This window comes from Oryctolagus cuniculus, chromosome 7 (assembly GCF_964237555.1).
Source record: "Oryctolagus cuniculus chromosome 7, mOryCun1.1, whole genome shotgun sequence".
Lineage (NCBI taxonomy): Eukaryota > Metazoa > Chordata > Mammalia > Lagomorpha > Leporidae > Oryctolagus > Oryctolagus cuniculus.
In genome coordinates this window covers 13,361,831-13,377,106 of record NC_091438.1, presented here as the reverse complement: position 1 = coordinate 13,377,106, position 15,276 = coordinate 13,361,831, and the positions used below count along the sequence as shown (strand labels likewise).

The window sequence follows — 15,276 nt, the reverse complement described above, 5'->3', positions numbered from 1 at the left end:
TTTAACCAAGTATTCACCACCACAGTGCAGGATCTGCAGGACCTGATGAATTGGCATCGCATTTGCTAGAGTGGATGAACACAGCATTCAGTACAGAGCTTGCCATTGCAGATATGGCTACTGACTCCTTTTCCACACCTGTCACAAAGGAGAATCAAAGCAGTTTGAACTAACTTAGGACAGACAGTGGCAAGCATTGATGTTCTTGCTCTACAACTGTGTAAACTTTCCCCCTCTCTGTTATAATATAGTCTGAAGAACCTGGTATCATGTAAAAGGTCAAAGAGCAATGGTTTTCATTGTGGTCCATGAGTCCCTAGGAATCTCCCAGGCCCTTTCTGTGGGACTGCAAGGTCAAAGCAATCTTCACAGTGATACTGAGATATGGTTTGCTTGCCTCATTGTGCTGACACTCCTTGGTGATGATGAATAAACCTGTGAGTGCCTAGCACAGATCATTGCAGTGATAGGAAATTGTGACAGCACTCATTGCCATTCTTCACTTCTGTGCAAACACAGGGGAAAAAGAGAGAAAACTGCCAGTTTCACTTATTCATGTCCTTAATGTGCCACTGCCTGGTCTTCTGGTTAAGATACCAGAATCCCTTATTGGGTGCCTAGGTTTGAGTACCAGTTCTGCTCCCAATTCCAGCTTTGTGTTAATGCACACCTTGGGAGGCAGCAGTTAATAGCTCAAGTACTTGGATCCCTGCCACCCCTGTGGGAGACGTTGATTAAGTTTCAGGATCCTGACTTTGCCCTGGCACAGCCCAGACTGCTGCAGGTATTTGGAGAGTGAATTAACAGAGAAGAGATATCTGTCTGTCTCTAACTCTGTATCCCTTTCTCTGTCTCTCTACCATTCAAATCAAACAAAATAAATAAATAAACATAAATTTTAAAAGAATGTCTTTAATGAAACAATAAAGTTATTGATTATATTAAATCTTAACATTTGCATGTACATTTTTTAATATTCTGTGTAACAAATTAGAAAGTATGGGCTGGCACCATGGCTCAATAGGCTAATCCTCCACCTGCAGCACCAGCACACCGGGTTCTAGTCCCAGTCAGGGCTCCGGATTCTGTCCCAGTTGCCCCTCTTTCAGGCCAGCTCTCTGCTGTGGCCCGGGAGTGCAGTGGAGGATGGCCCAAGTGCTTGGGCCCTGCACCCCATGGGAGACCAGGAGAAGTACCCGGCTCCTGGCTTTGGATCAACGCGGTGTGCCAGCCGCAGCACACCAGCCGCAGCGCGCCGGCCACAGTGCGCCGGCCACGGCAGCCACTGGAGGGTGAACCAACAGCAAAAAGGAAGACCTTTCTCTCTGTCTCTCTCTCTCACTGTCCACTCTGCCTTTCAAAAAAAAAAAAAAAGAAAGAAAGAAAAAAGAAAAAAATGAATGAAGTGAGCCTTCACTTCAAGGAAAACAATTGACAAAATTGGAGCTCTCAGGGGCTGGCATTGTGGCACAGCAGGTTAAGCCACCACTCGGGATACCCACATCCAATATTGGAGGGCTGGTTTGGATCCCATATACTCTGCTTCTGAACTAGCTCCCTGCAAATGCACATGGGAAACAGCAGCTGGTAGTTAAAGTGCTTCCATCCTTGTCACCTGTGTGGGAGACCCAGAAGGAGCTCCTGGGCTCCTGGCTTCCTCCAAGGCAGTCATTTGGGGAGTGAACCAGTAGGTAGAAAATCAGCATTTGGAAAAACTCCTATCTACCATTGTGAAGTGGACATCTCCCCAGTACTTAGCTTTCCAACAAGATGGATGCGATATTCAAACTGTGATGGTTTATATTGCAATACATGAGATTCCTCAACAGCTGGGTGATCTGGATAATTCAGGGATCTAATGTTATTCAAATGGCCAGGAAATATTGCCACAAAATCGTAAGTGGGAAAAGGCCTAAGACCAATGAATTACAGCCTAGCAGGCACAAAAAGTTCATGGTATGATTTCAGATTTCACATTATAACAAAGCTTTAAGAAACTGCCACTAACTGAATTTTAACACAGCAACACAGAAAAATATCCCTAACTATCTGAAAAAACTATTAAAATACTCCTTTACTTTCCAGCTAGCTCGGTGTGAGGATGGATTTTCCTCACAAACTTAAACCAAAATAACATATCACAACAGATGGAATGTAGAAACAGATATGGGATTCTAGTTCTCTTGAAGAGATGTGGAAAAAACTGTTAAATAATGCCACTTGCATTTTTTTTTGTTTTGGAAAATATAGCTGTTTTTCATAAAGAAGTATCATTTATATAAACTTACAGTGGGTTTATTGTTTTATTTTAATGAATTAATACTACACAAATATGTTTAAGTTTTCTCCATTTCAATGCATGTCCTAGTAACTATAAATAGATGTAACTCATGCAAAGAAAGCTCTGTGGGATGCACAATAAATGTTACAGAATATAAAAGGATCCAGAGACAAAATGTTTGAGAAAACCTGTTCTACGCATTCATCATAACTGCATATTGGTCCACTGTGTTGATGCTGAATTTTAGTAGAACTGGACAAGTGAGAAGAAAAGTTGGAACTGTATTGGAATCCTTGGTTAAAAATACAAAGGTACTTCAAAAGATGTAATTTTTTTTTAATCTTGTATTGACTGAATATAATTTTCATAAGCACAACTTTGGGACTGTAGTGTTTTCCCCCCAACCATACCCACCCTCCCACTCCCACTTCCATCCCACCTCCTACTCCCTCTCCCATCCCATTCTTCTTTAAGATTCATTTTTAATTAACTTTATATACAGCAGACCAACTCTATACTAAGTAAAGATTTCAACTGTTTGCACACATACCCACACACAATGTAAAAAGTACTGTTTGGGAACAAGTTTTGCAGTTAATTCTCATAGTATAGCTCATTAAGGACAAAGGTCCTACATGTGGAGTAAGTGCACAGTAACTCCTGTTGTTAATTTAACTATTAACACTCTTATTTATGACCTCAGTGATCACCCAAGTCTCTTGCCATGAGCTGCCAAGGCTACAGAAGCCTTTTGTGACCACAAACTCTGTCGGTATTTAGGGCCATAAGCAAAGTGGAAGTTCTCTCCTCCCTTCAGAGAAGAGTGCATCCTTCTTTGATGACCCGTTGAAAGATGTAATTGAAAGAAGTGGGCATAGGGCTGACATTGTGGCATTATGGGTTAAGCCTCCCCCTGTGACACTGCCATCCCATATGGGCACCAGTTTGATTCCTAGCTGCCCTACTTCTGATCCATCTCCCTGATAACATACCTGGGAAAGCAGTGAAAAATGGCCTAAGTATTTGGGCCCCTGAACCCACGTGAGAGACTTGGATGAGGCTCCTAGTTTCAGCCTGGCCCATCCCTGGCCATTGCAGCCATTTGGGAAGTGAACCAGCAGATTGAAACACTATCTCTCTCACTATCTCTCTCCCTCTCTCTCTCTCTCTCTCTTTCTCTGAAACTCTGCCTTTAAAATAAATAAATAAATCTTTTTTTTTTTCAGTGCACATTTTTCACACATGTGTTCTTAAGGGTAAAAAAAAAAATTTGAGGATTCAGACGTCCATCATATCATTGAAGATATTAGGGGCCAGTAGACTGTGACATGACAAGACATTCCTTCCAATATAAAGGAAAATATATTGCATCAGAGACTTCCTGCCACTAATAAAGAAGCCCAGTGCTCTCTGGGCACTTTGGATGCTAGAGACAGCACATACCATACCTGGGAATATTGCTCTGATCCTCATGGTAGGTGACATGAAAGATGGCAGCTTTGTTAGATAAGAGCCAGAACAGACTCCACCAGCAGGTCTGGTTGTGGTGACAGCAACCCTGCCAACCTTATGGTACTAGAAGAGGCTCCATGTGGATTTTGTGATAAACATCAATAAAAGAGTCACAGGGTAGACCTCTAAGGGTTCTGGAACAAAGACAAACCATTGGCAGTAGAAAACACTGTACCATTTGAAAAGCAGTTTGGTGTACACCAGGGCTCCAGTTAGGCAAAATATGTAAGCAGAAGACATTAAGTGACAATGGAGCAAATATAGCCATCATGATCTAAATTACTGCAGACCTACCATCAAGAATGGGTGGGCCCAGCAGGGAAGTGACATAAAACAGAAGTGTACATAGCAGAGCCAAAGTGTACAAGAAAGTTCCACCAGCAGGTAGGCTAGACCACCCTGTCATTAACCACTGCCACCTGAGCACCTGCCCCCCAGCTCAGAGCGATGGCTGCATGACAAGCCCGTGCAGCACGAGGGAAGCTGGGAGTGGTCCACATACAGGACAGTCTGGTGTGCTGGTCAGGTCAAAAAGAAGACTGATGGTCCCACTCTAGAATAACCTTGGGAGACTGGTCAGAGAAGATTCTCCAGTGGGCATAGCTTTAGGTGGTGCCTGTGATCATGCATTTAGTGTGGAAAGAGAAATGGCCTGAGGAAAGAATATATACATACAGAGACTCATGAACAGTGCTAACAGCCTGGAAGGTGGAAGATTGGAAGAAGGAGATCTGTGAAAGAGGCAGATGGAAGAACAAAAGGGAAGAAGCACAAAGTGTGAGCATCTTTTTCTCACTCTTAACACACTCCAGAGAACATTCACCACAGAACAGAGCCCTAAAGGTAGAAGGGCTGAGCCCACTGATGACAGCCAGCCCTGTTGCTGGCCACCTGAGTGTAGCATGGAGGAGCTATGGTGGAAGGGGTGAAAGCTATGCATAGGTGAACCAGCATGTGCTCCCTCTCAGTGACACTGGTCTAGTGATGGATCTAGTTCCTGCTGCTGCCTAATAAATCAACTTCCTAGGAAGAGAGACCAGTGCTGAGCCCACTAGTCAGCAGCATCCTTTGAAGAGATCTGCAAGTACAGCTTTTCTTCTTCTGCCTACAGGGTCTCAGCCAGCATCACCACTCAAGGTCTTGCATAAGTTTCCATCCTTAGATAGAGGATTCTATAAAACAGCCTCCTGAATCAACAGCCCCTCTTTGTAGCAATGAGCATGCAATTTAGAGTCCTATCACAAACCACTTCGTGTGAGTTGAGTTGTCCCTCCCCGTTCCAAGACAAAAGATGTGTTAAAGTCTTAACACCTCTATCTGTGATTGTGGCCTTCTATGGAAACAGGGTTCTTACAGATGTAATCACATGAAGATGAGATCTAACTGGATTAAAGGGACACCTAAATCTAATTACTGATGGCCTCATGTGGAGGGGAAGAGTTGCAAATACAGACAGCAAGGAAAGAAGGCTATGTAAAGACAAAGCAGAGTGGAGGGGTGCTGCCAAAAGTCAGTGAACACTGAGGGTTGCAACAACCATGAGAAGATGAGAAGACAAGGAAAAATATTTTCTAGAAACAGAGTTCTGCCTCCTGACACCTCAATTTCAGACTTCTAGCCTCCAAACTTGTGAGAAAAGCTATTGCTATTGTTTTAAGCCACTCTTGGTGGGGTTGATCCTCTAGTTACTAAGCTCTTTTCAAGTTGCACTTAGGAGAACCCTGGCATCTCATGTGCATCATTTGGCTGCCAAGCCTATCCTGCCCTGTGCACCATGTATATCAACAAGCTTACCACCTCCTTGCAATCCATTACCTGTGTTGTATAGCTAATTCCTGCCTTTGCCTACTGGTCTCAGCACAAGCAGCCCAAAGTGAGTGGGTTAAATAGCAACTGATGGGAGTTTTGTCCTTTCTAGACCCACAGAGCCTACACTTTCATGGACAAGGACAACTTTCTCTGATTATCACTGAATGGAATGGGACACATGGCCATTTTTGCTTCCTGGTACCTGGACCTATACTGTTTACCTAAGGAGCACAGGCCCATAAAGTGGCATTGATTAATGGACTTCAGTATAAACAGGATAATGGTACTGCTGTATATTACCTCCAAGATGGCATTTCCATAGCATATCCAAGAGATCTTTCCTCCATTCCATATGGCTGACAGTTTCTGGGTAAAATAATGTATTATTTTCCTAGGGTTCCATTTGAAAAACAGTTTGGAGTGCACCAGGGCTCCAGCAGAGGCACAGCATCTAAGCAAGAGACATTAAGTGACAATGGAGCAAATATAGCCATCATGATCTAAATTACTGCAGACCTACCATCAAGATCAGGTAAGCCCAGCAGCGAAATGACATAAAACAGAAGTGTACAGAGCAGAGCCAAAGTGTGCAAGAAAATTCCACAAGCAGGTAGGTTAGACCACCCTGTCATTAACCACTGCCATCTGAGCACCGACTCCTCAGCTCAGAGCTATGGCTCCAGACGTGCCCCTGTCTTACAGAGGATGGAAGTCTTGTAATGTCAAGTATTCTCCCAAGCATTCTATAAGAAATTCATATGAAACACAGGATTTGGGTGGACTTAGTTGTTCTTGTCTGTGTGTGGCTGCAAATACCTGTAAACAATAGCATTGATTCCCTTCTGAGGCTCTCACTTGTTTGCTTGTCTCCCTCCCACATAATAACCAGGATGGGGGAGGAGCTAAAAATCATGTCCCATGAGGTACAGGCCAACCCTTGGGTTCAGCAAGCAAAAACACAGTCCAGGCATTTAGAATAACTGTTCTGTGGGATTTCTGAGATGAAAAAAACCACCTAAGCATGAAAACCACAGGAAAACATTCTTTAACTCCTCTTGAGAGAAAACTGAGAACTGGGTAAGTTGTCCCAAAGACATGAGCCAAAAATGATCATAGGTGTTCAGTCAGATGAACTATTAACAGATATTCTCTCACTTATGATTGGGTGACTGCTATTAATGATTTTTTAAAAAGATTTATTTAATTTATTTGAAAGACAGAGTTAGAGAGAGGTAGAGACAAAAGAGAGGTCTTCCATCTGTTGGTTCACTCTCCAGATGGCCGCATCAGCCGGAGCAGGGCCAATCCGAAGCCGGGAGCCAGGAGCTTCCTCCAGGTCTCCCACATGGATGCAGAGGCCCAAGGACCTGGGCCATCCTCCACTGCTTTCCCAGGCTGTAGCAGAGAGCTGGATTGTAAGAGGAGCAGCCAGGACTAGAACTGGTGCCCATATGGGATGCCAGCGGTTCAGGCCAGGGCGTTAACCCACTGTACCACAGTGCCAGCCCCTATTAATGATTTTTTAAATAATCAAATCTCAGCATTGTTTGTTGAAAAAAGAACTCTAACCACTGACAACAGGGTCCTAGGGATTTTTTCACCTTCCATCAGTAACCCTGTCCATCCGGGGACCCTTGTGGATATTGAAGGACTGAACTGACGCCTGCGCTGTGGCCTCCCTCAGAGGCATGATAAAGTCCTAACAGTTTTCTGTTCTCTAAGCACTTGTAATGAAGGCAGGAGGACAGGCGATGACAGCCACAAGAGTGGGGTCACAGGGAGGAAACTCAGGAAGCCCAACTGCCCTGTCTGCACCCTCACGGGCTCTCCACATTTTCTGGCAGTAAAAGCCACCCTCACTGTCTCCACGTCCCTGGTGTGCTCTGCCCAGGAAACGTAACCTGTGCTCTCCTGGATCCACCCTTAAACAGAGCATGGCACGACAGCACAGAAGCTGATAGCATGGGCTTTGCAGGCGGCCTGACCTGACTCCAATTCCAACTCAGTCACTAATCCGTGACCATGAGCAAGATGTGTAGCTCTCTCGGCAGTTTTATTTTCAACTTATTGTTTTGTATTTTTGAGATAATACATTTTCAATTTACATTATAATCAAAGACTTAGTGCTCCACTGAAGAAAGAGTCAACCAATAAAAAGTACAGGCTGGACAATAGGCTAGCCCCATAAAGAATCATCAAATGGAAATATTTTCAACTTCTTTCATTTACAGTAAATTTTAAAACAGTCCTTTGGCAGTTTTGTTGCCTATGATTTATGTCTCTTTTGCTAAGTGATTGGTTTTCACTTCTGCCTTTTATTAAACAAACACTTAATGAATTTAACCTTGCTTCACCCACATTCATGTCCTGCAGAGGTGGAGAGAGAGAGAGGTCTTCCATCCACTGGTTCACTCCCCAGATGACTGCAACAGCCGGAGCTGGGCCCATCTAAAGCCAGGAGCCAGGAGCTTCTTCCAGGTCTCCCATGTAGGTGCAGGGGCCCAAGGACTTGGGCTATCTTCTACTGCTTTCCCAGGCCATAGCAGAGAGCTGGATGGGAACTGGAGCAGTCAGGACTCAAACTGGTGGCTATAATGGATGCCGGCACTGCACGCAGCAGCTTTACCTGTGGTAAAGACAACGTAAAATTTCACATTTTAATACTGATGTTGTACACTGTTTTACTTAACATTTTGGGGAGTAACTGCCTCTGACTTCAATTCAAGAGGATACTTTTTTGTTACTAGTATAACCTGTTTTTGTAATGGCATTAGCAAATAAAGGGATGCTTATTATTCAAACAAAAAAGTGTGTTATCCTTGCTGATTGTTAGCTATGAATATGACAATTATTAATTGATTTACCCACAGTCTCCTGTGGAGGCTCTAGGAGATAGGGTAACCAAAGCAGATAAGAATCCCTACTTTTTGTGGTAGGGGCTTGGGAAAATCTCTTTTTCTTTCTGGGAGTCATATTCCTCATCAGTATGATAAGGCAATGGGCCTGTCTGGGGGCCTTTCCTGCTCAGTTTTCTCTGAGTCGCTGGGTGACAGAGATGTGTGTTCAGTGTGCACTGGGGACTGCAGCTAAGACTTGTACAGGTGGAGAAATAAAGGGAAAACTTAGTATGGCTTGTAAGTTCATCTTTTCCAGAATTATCATGATGATATCCAGTCTTGATGATAAGTTAAATTGCACTGTACACATCACTACTCTTTTATTGTTTTTAAAAAATTATTTATTTGAACATCAGCATGAGAGAGAGAGAAAGAGAATTTTCCATCCACTGGTTCACTCCCTAGATGGCCCCAGTGGCCAGCACTGGGCCAGGTCAAGGCCAGGAGCTTCATCTAGGTCTCCCATGTGGGTGGCAGGGGTCCAAGTATTTGGGCACAGACAGAACTGAGCTTTCTACTCTAACTTCACTCTGCAAACACTCATCCTCTATCCCTTTCTTCAGCCAGCAGCTCCTTTCTCTGAATCTTCATGTTTTGTGTTCTTTACAGTGAGAAATGCCTCCTTGGATACTGAGAGAAGGAAGAAGGACACACACAGAAAATGCACCCATAGGTACTCTGAGCAATAACCCTGGACCCATACAGGGTCCCTTCATGCATCACAGAGAGGGAGGGAGGGTCTCAGCCAGCAAAATTTGTAGTAGTGGAGGAGCTGAGTTTCCCCATGTCTGGCATTTCTTATTTAATTGATAGCCCCCCCCAAACCTTTTATTTAAGGTATACAAACTTAATGAATTTCATATATACAAATTTAGGAACATAGTGATTCTTCCCATCCTACCCTCCCTCCAACCCGCACTCCTACCCTTCTTCCTCCTCTAATTGTGATTTCACTTTTCAGGGCCTGCAGTTCCTTGAGAGTTCTGTAACCATGCCCATCACTGGTCTCCTCTCCTCACACTCACCCAGCCTTCCTCACTATGCAGAAGGGGGCAAAACACCTGCAAGTCTTCACTCACCTGGGCCAGATGTTTCAGATGTCTCAACTGGCCACATCTCCCTCCTGCTTCCATTCTGACCCTTCTGTCCTGGGCACAGCAATCACACCAACTTGCAGACAATACCCAGTGCTGGGTCTGCAGCTTAGCCAATAACACACTTGATTGTTTGCAATATGGAGAGAAAGACCTTCAGAGTGGAACATTCTCTTCCAGGGGACTCAGTACCCAGTGAGGGTCCTGAATGAAGCCTAAGGCCAAGGGCATGGCTTCCCTGGCTCTCCAGGGAACACAGGTCAGCTTAGCACGGGTTGTTATTCATGAAAATCTCCCAAAAAGTTCAGAGAAGGTTGAGATGCCCATGTGGCCTGCTTTAGTCATTGTTCCTCCTTCCCTTAGGACAGCAGCAGTGAACAAGGCTGAAGGTTCATAGGGGGCGGCTCCCAAAGGACAGGCTCTCACCATGGATCTCACAGGGACATCTACTCAGCTCCTGGGGCAGGGCTGGTGGGGCTTCTGCACTTCCCCCTCCCCCCCACACACATATAGGGTCAAGCAGAAAATGTCCTTAGAACAAGCAAGGTGCTTTTTAAAGTCTTCCTAGTTACAGCTTTCACATGGGCTGTGGTTGTTTTCTGCATTCCGTGAAAGCCCCTTTCAGAATCCAGATAGGCATTCTCCAACTTTGAATTTTTTTTTAAGATTTACTTATTTATTTGAACATCTGAGTTTCAGAAAGAGAGAGAAAAAAAAATCTTGAACTCACTGGTTCATTCCCAATTGGCTGCAACAGCCAAGGCTGGGCCAGGCCAAAACCAGGAGCCAGGAGCTTTATCCAGGCCTCCCACATGGGTGGCAGGACCAAGCACTTGAGCCATCATCTGCTGCTCTTCCCAGGCGATTACCAGGGCTATATCAGAAGTGGAGCAGCTGGGACATGAACCAGTGCCCAAAGAGGTTGCTGGTGTCACAGGCAGCAGCTTTATCCCCTATACCATAACAGCCCCCAACTTTGAATTCTTGAAGTAGGGGTGCTGCAGCAACAAGAATTAGCTCTCCTGCCTGAAAGAACTAAAAATAACAGCAACCACAGCAACAGACAAAATAGAGTATTTTCAAGATCCTTGACAGCTAGCAAAAAAGACCAGTGACAGGAACGCAGCGGGGGAGCCCTGTCATTGCTCCAACTCACTGTCCTCAGAGAGTTTCCAAGATAAACAGAGGGAGAGGACGGTGAAGATGGGCCCAGTGGGCCCTTTGGTAGGAGGACACTGAGCTGAGAGGCCCAGAAAGACAAAGTATCATTGAGTCTGTAGGGGGCGCCCGGGGGGGGGGTCACAGAAGGCGCCTTCTGAGCACACAGCACAGTGTGACCCAGGCGTGCACACAGGAAACCACCTAGTGTAGGGAAGTTGTTTCAAAAGCAGAGATGAGTGCCTGTCACTCAGGGCCAGAATAGTGACTATTTCCAAAAGACAGACTTTTTCAAAAAACAAGCAAGCACGCAAACACACAAAACCCCTCGGTGCTCCATTCAGCCCGCACCGCGCGCTCCTCCCAGGGCCCCAGAGCGCCCAGAGCCCCACCCCAGGGCCTCACCGCGGCCCTCAGCCTCCGGAGCCGCCGCGCTCCCAAGGCCACGCCCACCGCCGCGCGGCCCGGCGCTTTCCCGCCCTCCGCAAGCCCCGCCCACCCACCCGTTGCCCTCAGCCCCTCACACAGCCCAGGCCCCTGCGCCCGAGGGCGCCATCACGACCCCCAGCCCGGCCTGCAGGCCGCCGAGGGCCCTGGGGGCTGCCGCCCCCCTGGGGAACCCGGATGCGGACCCGCTTCAGAAAACAGAGCTGTGGACATGGAGGACCCCGCGCCAGGGTTCCGGAGCGGGGACAGCGGTGCGGGGTCACTTGAGGGCCGCCTTCCGGAACCGGAGTCAGAGGAGAAGACAGGGAACCGCGGACGCGGGGCGGACCCCGCGCCGGGGGACAGGGTTCCAGGAGGACGGGCGCCGGCCCCAGGCTCAGGACGCCGCTCCTCGGGAGGAGGATGCGGGAGCCGCGCCCACAGCTCCCGGGAGGGCGGGAAGGGCCGGGCCCCCTGGAGGAGGCCGCGGGGCTGCGGAGCCCGGGCGGCAGGGGGCGCTCTCCGGGACCACAGCCTCCTGCTGTTTGTAACTCCAGGCCTTTCCTTCTTACTGTTGTGTTTATTCATGGGAGAGAGAGAATTACAGAGAGGGGGGAGGCAGAGAGAAAGGTCTTCCATGCTCTGGTTCGCTCTCCAGATGGCCACTACAAGGGGTCTCGCAGGCAGGAGCAGGCCCCAAGCCCTCGGGCCATCTTCCAGGGCTTCCCCAGCCCATTAGGAGAGAGCCAGAACGGAAGAGGAGCAGCTGGACAGGAACCAGCGCCCATGGGGGAAGCCGGCTAAGCCTCCGCCTGCAAGGCCGGCTTCCCCCACCAGGACACAGCACAGGCCCGGACCACGGCGTTTCCGGTGCTGTGCCGAGAAACTGACTTGAAACTTAGCAGACTCCAGGAGCTAGAATCCTGCTGTCTTTTCTCTTAGAGAGGAGGCACGTCATCCCGCTCTGTCTTGGGCTCAGAGGCTCTGGAGCTGGCGCAGTCACACTAAGGAGAGGAGCCCAGGAGCTGCAGCGTGGGGGCGACAGGGCGTGCACAGAAGGGCAGGGTCGGGCAGCCAGGTGGCACAGCGGGTTAGAGCCCCCGCCTGCAGCCCCGACCTCCATGGGGGCTGCTCCACTGGCTCTGCAGCTCTCTGCTGTGTCCCGGGGAAGCAGCCAAAGACGGCCCTAGTCCTTGGGCCCCTGCCCTGGTGTGGGAGACTTGGCAGAAGCTCCTGGCTCCTGACTTTGGATCAGCTCAGCTCTGGCCATTGTTGTCATTTGGGGAGTGAACCAAAGACCTCTCTCTCTCTCTCTCAGGCTCGACCTCTCTCTGTAACTCTGTCTTTCAAATAAAATATAATAATTATTAAAAGAAGAAGAACCAGGGCAGTGTCTTTTCCCGTGGGCCACACTAGTTCACTCATCTCTTCCCTGAAAGGTTGCTGGGCCCAAGCCAGCTCTGCCCCGGGGTTTGAGTCATTCAGTTTGTTCTATACCTGTTCTCTCCATCCTTATCCTCTCTACTTGTTTTGTGTGTGTGTGTGTGTGTGTGTGTGTGTGTGTGATTTATTTATTTATTTATTTGAGGGTTATCACTACAGAGAGAGGGAAAGACAGAGAAAAAGGGCTTCCATCTGCTGGTTCACCACCGAAATGGCCTCAATGCCTTCCTCTGGGCTGATCTGAAGCCAGGAGTTTATCCGGGCCTCCCACATGGGTGCAGGGGCCCAAGCCCTTGGGCCATCTTCCACTGCTCTCCTAAGCAATAAGCAGAGAGCTGAATTGGAAGAGCAGCAGCCTGGACATGAACCGTCTGCCACATGGGATCCTGGCCCAACTGACAGAGGCTTCCCCTACAAAGCCACAGCCGGGCCCATCTCCTTCTACTTTAAATCAGATGTGCAGAAATCCTGCCTGAACCCCGTGCTCACATTAATGAGATTGCAGGGATGTGTGGGAAGGATCCCTCCTCCAATAGTGTTGAAAACAACACCTGTGTCTTTTGTGCTTTTTCCACATAAATTCTTAGGTGCTTTTTCTAGTCCAATGAATAGTGCTTCATATTTTTGTGGGGATTGCCTTGAATTTGTAAATTGCATTGGATAGAGTAGACATTTTCATCATGTTAATTCTTGTAATCCGTGGACATGGATGTCTTTCTAGTGTTTGTGTCTGCTTCAGGTTCTTTCACTGGTGTTTCATAATAGTCATGGTAGAGAAGACACTAAGAAATGGACAAGTAGGGGTACTTTCTACATGACTTGGCAAATGTTTTAATGAGATGTGGGGGCAAAGCATCGAGGCCTGTCTGTGTCTAGCACACAGTAACTGCTCAGTCACATTAGTTCTTACCAGTCCATCACCCTCTGCTCTTTCAGAATCTCCTCATTGCCTTAGACACTGCCCATTTCTTAGAGCATTTGCTCCATGTTTTCCTCTGTTAGTTTCATAGTTTCAGATCTTACATTTAGATCATGATCCATTTTGAGTTGATTTTTGTAAATTAAAATCCAATTTTCCCAGTCCCATTAAAATAGATGTGCATATCTCCAGGGAGTGTTTTTCACACCTTTGTCAAAAGTAAGTGGGATGTAGGTGTGTGAATTTCTAGGGGTTCTCTTTTGTTCCATTGTCCTATGTGTCTATTGTTATGTTGGTACCATACTGTTTTGGTCTCATTAGCCTTGTGGCATATCTTTAATTTTGAACTGTGGTGCCTCCATCTTTGGCTTCATTGTGTTAAGAATATTTTGAGTATTCAGAGCCTTTTGTGTTTTCATAAGAATTTTAAGATTTTTTTCTTATTCTGTGAGGATATCATCAGCATTTTGATGGGGACAACATTGAATTTCTAAATTGTTTTGGGTAGTTTTGATATTTTAATAATATTGATTCTTCCAAATCAAGAATATATGAGGGAATTCCATTATTTTCTGTCTGCTTCATTTTCTTTCATTAGATTCAATGTGTTTGAATTTCATTGAAGAGGACTTTCACATCCTGGTTGAACTTATCACAAGGTATTTAATTTTTTGTATCTGTATAGAATTGGATAGCACTTACCAATTCTCATCAAGATGGTTGAGTATATAAGGCCATTGATTTTGGAATTCCACACTGTGTACCTAATAGAAAATTACGAATCCAGAACACATAAGGAGTGGAAATACTTCCCCTGTCAAGTGGAGGCCTCGCAGCAGGAATGTGGGATTTCTCTGGGTCATGAATGGGGATGTGAATGAGGGGTTGCAGGTGTTTGTTATGTGTGGATGCTGTGTGTGATCCATTCCATCTGTGCTACTCTGACATTAAACACACTGCTTATCTGTCCCCAGTGTGCAGGGGACATTGGGTGACAATGACAGTGACTCTAATTCAGCAAGGGCAAAAATGGAGGCTACAAGGAAGTCATGAATCCAAAAGTTTTCAAGTTGAGATGGGTAAATCCAACAGGACTTCCTGGGATAGGTTTCAGGGCTGAGGACTAATTCTCTGTGACGTGGGGCCATGCCTCTGGGTCTCAGCCTGCATATACTTCCATCTTCATTTGATCCAGTAATCATGCTTTCTTCTCACACTCTTCTGATGTTTGTCCTCTTCCTAGTGTCAGCAGCCTTCTCTTGGTTGTTTTGCGCATACACCTTACCTGAGTCAGTCTGCCAATGCCCCATGCTTGGCTATGACCACTTTACGAGGGTCTGTTCTCATGATCTCAGGCTCCTCAGGAAAATCTTTATTGACCTGATTTCCATTGGTCATTGTGGAGTTTACTTTTTTATCTTTGAAACTAGCAGCATTGCCTTGCAGAAAAGCTGGGTCCACAGAGGTCCAGAATGAATCTCTACTCTCCCTGGCTCCAGGAGACAAAAAGAAGAACATGGATCTCCATACAGAAATGACCTCCATGAGGTCTGACACTCTCTAGCATTGCAGCAGAGGAGAAATCCTGAGGGAGAATTCCAGAGGTAAGGGACTACACAGGACAGGCAGGGCTGTGTTAAATACTAATTCAACTTGTGTGTTCTCTGCTCCCATTCTATCACCCAGTGATTGAAAACAGACAGAGAATACATAATGGGACAATAGAAATGTGGGAAA

At 46.5% G+C, this 15,276-nt stretch overlaps 1 protein-coding gene and 1 long non-coding RNA gene across 6 annotated transcripts in view; both read left to right on the top strand.

Annotated features, from left to right (window-relative positions):
• Window positions 1-8,700, top strand: part of LOC138850376 (uncharacterized) — a 35,632-nt gene extending 26,932 nt beyond the window's left edge. The window contains exons 2-3 of the long non-coding RNA XR_011390069.1: window positions 5,998-6,134; window positions 7,976-8,700. This is a non-coding gene — a long non-coding RNA (uncharacterized lncRNA). The remainder of the gene's footprint in view (window positions 1-5,997; window positions 6,135-7,975) is intronic.
• Window positions 8,701-11,268: 2,568 nt separating this feature from the next.
• Window positions 11,269-15,276, top strand: part of LOC108177635 (neuroblastoma breakpoint family member 6) — a 28,330-nt gene continuing 24,322 nt past the window's right edge. For 3 of the 5 annotated variants that reach the window (XM_070076821.1, XM_070076825.1, XM_070076819.1), the window contains exon 1: window positions 11,269-15,143. The gene's annotated coding sequence lies outside the window, so the exon portion shown is untranslated. The remainder of the gene's footprint in view (window positions 15,144-15,276) is intronic. The other 2 variants (XM_070076822.1, XM_070076820.1) reach the window with 1 other exon arrangement.